This window comes from Triticum aestivum, chromosome 6A, assembly GCF_018294505.1.
Source record: "Triticum aestivum cultivar Chinese Spring chromosome 6A, IWGSC CS RefSeq v2.1, whole genome shotgun sequence".
In the NCBI taxonomy this organism is placed as follows: Eukaryota; Viridiplantae; Streptophyta; class Magnoliopsida; order Poales; family Poaceae; genus Triticum; species Triticum aestivum.
Genome location: NC_057809.1, coordinates 486902792 through 486908789, shown reverse-complemented (window position 1 = coordinate 486908789; position 5998 = coordinate 486902792).

Below are 5998 nucleotides of genomic sequence, written 5' to 3'. Positions count from 1 at the left end.
GCTTTGCCGCCCAGCGCAGATGTGTTGTTGACCGGCTCCTCTCTTCATAGAGCTCCGACCCTCTCCCCTGTCTAGCGTCCAACCTCCTCTTTGCTTGATTTCCCGACAAAGTCTTATACAACTCAATGCCTCACATTGACAACCCAAACAACTTTGGCATTCGACCTTAGTATCAACTATATGTTCCGAATATCTAAGAATCCAAACAAGAATATTGGCATTCAATCTCAATACCAATATAGTCTTATATAATATTCAACCCAATGCAATGCCAAGGCTCCTAATGCATACATCCAAACATAGTGTTAGCAAATTCCACTTACCAAAGGCGATTCACTCCCCGGCAACGGCGCCAGAAAAGAGTCTTGATGACCCACAAGTATAGGGCATCAATTGTAGTCCTTCCGATAAGTAAGAGTGTCAAACCCAACGAGGAGCAGAAGGAAATGACAAACGGTTTTCAACAAGGTATTCTCTGCAAGTGCTGAAAGTAAGAGTGATAGATAGTTTTGTAGCAAGATAATTCGTAACAATTAACAAGTAGCAATAGTAACAAAAGTGCAGGAAGGTGTCCCAATACTTTTTATGGCAAAGGACAAGCCTGAAAGTTCCCTTATATAAAGCAAATCATTCTCGAGGACACATGGGAATTATCGTCTAGTCACTTTAATCATGTCTAATGGATTCGCGTTCGTTACTTTGATAATTTGATATGTGGGTGGACCAGTGCTTGGGTGTTGTTCTTACTTGAATAAGCAACCCACTTATGATTACCCCCTCTCGCAAGCATCCACAACTACGAAAAAAGAATTAAGATAAATTCAACCACAACATGAAACATATGGATCCAAATCAGGCCCTTATGGAATAACACATAAACTTGGGTTTAAGGTTCTGTCACTCTAGCAACCCATCATCTACTTATTACTCCACAATGCCTTCCCTTAAGCCCAAGTATGGTGAATTGTCATGTAGTCGACGTTCACATGACACCACTAAAGGAAGCAACAACATACATATCATCAAAATATTGAACGAATACCAACATCACATGATTACTTATAACAAGACTTCTCCCATGTTCTTAAGAACAAAAGTAACTACTCACAAATCATATTCATGTTTAATATCAAAGGTGTATTAAATATGCTTGAGGATCTGAACATTTGAAATTCCACCAAATAAACCAACTAGCAGGGCCGTACCTAAGAAAACGAAGGCCCGGTGCAAGGTCAAAATGTGGGCCCTCAATTTTACATATTTTTCTTTCTCTTTTCCATATCATGATTCATAATTCTCAATTCCAAAGTCATTTCAGAAAGTAAAACAAAGAAAAATGAAAACTGAACATGGAGATAATAGGGAATGAAGTAATAACCTAACTAATGTGAGAAGTAAACTATGGGGCGACACCGTGTGTAGCTTTCGCTTTTTTTCTTGACGAACCAAAATTTGGCTCGCAAAAAAATGGCAACCAAGAACTCATAGGCTCCAACTTTAGTTCAGGCTCCAGTTGATGCTGATGCACACAAGGTCACATGGACTTGCAACTGGCAGCGACGGAGGTTGAGCAAAACACTGATCTGCTGGCCTGCTGATTTGAGATTTGAAAACATAACACCAAATAAACAGATGGGCTTGTTTCAAAAAAAAGATGGGGGTTGAGAATAGAACGTTTCCTATTTTGTTGTTCATCGCAACATTATATTGGGGAAGTCTTGAAGAATTAATACGTGGGGATTGGGAATGGAATTAGTAGCAAAGAGTGGAGATTGATGAGGATTTAATACTTGAGAAGGAAAATGAGCCTGAGGTTTGTGGAAGACGAAGAGCTAGAGAGCCAAGTGAGAGGAGAGGAGAGGCTGGATAGTTATTTTGTTCAAGTTCCAATATACTACTCCATGAGCTCATGAACTCCATGGTTCACATTATCAGTAGTTGGCTGAGTTAATTCAATGCGTAGAGAGTAGTACATTCAACACTAATTACTACTCTTACTCCTCCTGCTAAATTATCAGTTGATTAGTAGGAAATATGCCAGGATTTGGGGCCCTGCTGAATTCGGGGGCCCTGTGCAGGTGCACACCCTGCACAGGTGCCTGATACGGGCCTGCCAACTAGCATCAACTACAAGATGTAATCAACACTACTAGCAACCCATAGGTACCAATCTGAGGTTTTGGGACAAAGATTAAATACAAGAGATGAACTAGGGTTTGAGATGAGATGGTGCTTGTGAATATGTTGATGAAGATTGATCCTCCCACGACAAGAGGATCATTGGTAATGTCGATGGCTTTGATTTCCCCCCTCCCGGAGGGAATTATCCCAATTCCACCGGGGAGCAAAAGTGCTCCTCCCCAGGTTCCTCCTCGAGACGTCGGCACTTCATCCCAAAAGTATCTCGCTTATTTTTTTTCTAGGTCAAAACCCCTCATATGGTAGAAGATGGGCACCGGAGGCTAGCTGTGGGACCCACAAGGCATCAGGGTGCGCCTGGGGGCGTGGCCGCACCCTGTTGCCTTGTGAGCAGCTGGTGGCCCCCCTTCTGGTATTTCTTTTCTCTAGTATTTTTTATATATTCAATAAAAAATCTCTGTGAAGTTTCAGGTCATTTGGAGTTGCGTAGAATAGGTATCTCTGTTGTAGCCTTTTCAGGTCCGGAGTTCCAGCTTTTGGTAATCTCCCTCTCCATGTAAATCTTGCAAATGAAGAGAGAAAAGGCATTAGAATTGCATCATAAGGTGGAATAATGATCAAAAACAATATAAATAACAGTAGGAAACATGATGCAAAATGGACGTATCAATTCTCTTCCAAAATCATCGGCCAGTGAGCACTAATCATGGCGTACGATGAACCTTTTTAGCCATAGCTCTATTGACCAATGGAGGATAATGGAGCTAAGATGTAGAGTGATACTACATAATCAACTAGCTATGAATGTAAGTACAATGATACAAGGCAAAAGGAATAAAAAAGAGCAATACATGGCTAAACTTCTTCAATAGCATTTGTTTTATTTAACATTTTGGTAAGAGTATATATAGATATAATAATTTTGAGAAAATGAAGAACGAGGAAGGTAAGATGTAGAGTGATTCTACATAATCAACTAGCTGCCAATGTAAGTATAGTGATACAAGACAACATGTACCTACAAGAAAAATGCAGACCTACACTTCTTCATAAGCATTATTCTACATTTATGTAAGATTTAATATAGATATGATAATTTGGGGCAAATGGAGGATAATGAAGCTAACATGCACATTGATGTTAGATAATCAACCAACTGTGAATATAAGTAGAGTGATACAAGACAACATGTACTAACAAGAGCAATGTAGAGCGCAACATAGTTGTGATAACATCTCGTCCATTGAGAATTGTTATTCTTCTCCAGGTAGTTTTCCTACAAGAGAGACAACTAAGGCACATGCAGAAGTGTAGCAGTTCAGATTATGATATGATACCATAGACAGTACCTCACACTTGGGACAAGATTAGTGCATAACAATATTATTCCAATCAATGTCTTGTAAATGTAGCATACGAGACTTCCCCAAAATTTTGTTTATAGACTTAAGTTCAGAGGAAGATGTAAAATTTGTGTTTGTCGTCACTAGAATCTTCCCATGATTGGAAAATATGCACATAGTTCCTAATAAAAAGGAAAGTCTTTTCTTCTAAACTCAAAAGAACTGGAATGGGGTTCCTATCTACTGGATTGGAGCTCTTTACATTTGGAATAGGGCTTTGGGCACTGTAGTTGGTGTACTTTTGGCTGGAATGTGGTTTGAGCCTAATTTGTAAATGACAACGAGAGAAGGTGGAGAGGTCGTTTCCCGACAACTCGACTTCGTCCTACTTTGGTGGCTGCAGGTGCGCTCGTGAGAGAGAGAGCAGATGTGTTGGGCCCTTAGCTAGATTAGGACTTTCCCTCTTCCTTTTTCCATTTTAGTTTTCTTTCCTTTTTGAACTTCAATTTGATTCACAAACCCAAATGCTCCAAATTCATTTAGAGAAAATACAAAAGATCATATTAATATTTAGGACTTATGGAAAATGATTTCCTGCTAAATAAAATTTGTAACCCTGTTTGAAATAGTTCCTTTTTTATTTTGAATTGATTCCAGAATCAAATTTCGTCCAATCGTTTTGGAAAAATAAAAGAAACTCAAAATCTTATTTGGGACTTCAGAAAAATACCTTTTAGTCCAAATTAAATATTTGAATTGTCACCCTAATTTGGGACACTAATTTCCCTAAATTCTTCTAGTGTTCAATTTAATTCCCAATTTAACTTTGAGGTTTCAATATTATTTTAACCCAAAATTAGTTGATACAAGTGACATACATTTTCATAGCTCAATTTTGGTTTTATAAATAACCCCTAATTAGGGTTGTGAATAATTGCAAAATTATTTTGTGCCATAATTTACTCAAACCAAATAACTCTTAGTCAAAACTAGCTAAGATCAAGCAATCACTAGCAAATTTGGATTTATTTTTAATTAACACTAACTAAAACTTTAACATTTTAAATTTGGGACGGGACAATAAGCGTATAGAAAATTTTCCTAAGGAGTCAATAGTAATGTATTCCGTAGGAAATGTGAACTAAGATTAACTTATATAATTAGGTTTTTTATTGGAACAAGCCCACGTAGGTTTAAGTCAATGACATGGCTCATGGCTCACATATATTCTTGATTTATTTCAGGTTCTCCGGCACTATCCTTTCAGCGGCATGGTGCATTCACAGGGATGAGTATACATGCGTGTACGTGAGTATCTGCATTTGCATTGTGTCTCTAAAAAATCATAGTAAATTTATCATCCACTACAACCTTTTGAAAAAAATCCTCAGTTTTTCACTGATGCATGTCCTTGTTTGTTTCAGCTTTGGAAGTGGAAACAAACAACTCTTTAGAGCTCATGTGAAATCACATTCAGGCTATTTCCAGTATAACAACTCAACCCCCCTGTTGGGGATATAACCCCGTGGTATGACCCGCCCAGGAGGGGCCGGGTCATATTATTAGCAATTCATAATTGAAGGCCCAGTAAGGCTTCAGAAGACCGAAGGCGGCTTACAAGCAGGTTGTTGAAGGCCCACGACCCGGAAGTAACTCAAGACCCGAGGGTGCGAGCCGCCTGATGGTAGCTTGCCTAACAAGGCAAGGTGACTTAGAGGTGGGGTTGGTTATGTTGTGTGATCTGACCCGGAATCTTGTAAGCCGTCGGCTCTCGACCTGTGTATATAAAGGCGAGACTCGGCGGCGGGTTAACTCAAGGAACAACAAGTCGAGAACTAGGTAAAGCGTATTCGCTCCCCTGCAATCGAAACTCAACCGATACAACTAGAAGCAGGACATGGGCTTTTACCTCATTGAGAGGGGCCGAACCTGGGGAAATCCTCTGTGTCCTTTGTCCCGTTCAACCCCTTCGAGCTAGCCTACATTGCAATGGCTCCACACCTAAGTCCTTTCACTAGGGCATCTGCCGTGATAAACCCATGACAGTTGGCGCCTATCGTGGGTCCTGAGCACGGTGGTTTCGAGTTCTTGAAGGGCAACTTCTCAGGGATCAAAGTATACGCCATGGGCCAGATGAGCAAGAGTCGCTGCGGCAAGATCTACATCGAGGACGCAGGCTGGGGCCCCGAGGCCGACTCAATCAAGTACGGGTACCGGGTCCCCTTCGACGGAATTCACGTCTTCATCGGTAAGATCGGCGAGTCAGAGCCCGAGCCTGATTCCTGCGTCGATGTCATCGAGACGGCTCGGCGCGCGCAACCCGCCAGGGCTCAACCCAGCCGGAAGCGCGCTTTAGTTGGCTTCGTTCATGGGGCGGGTCTTGAGGAAGGATCTATATCTAATGGGGAGACATCTATCTATTCAGGTGATGAATCCTCAACCGGCGAAACCAAGTTGATCTATCAACTTCAAGGCGGCAGGCTTGGGGGTTATTCTGATGGAGACAGTATTCCAGA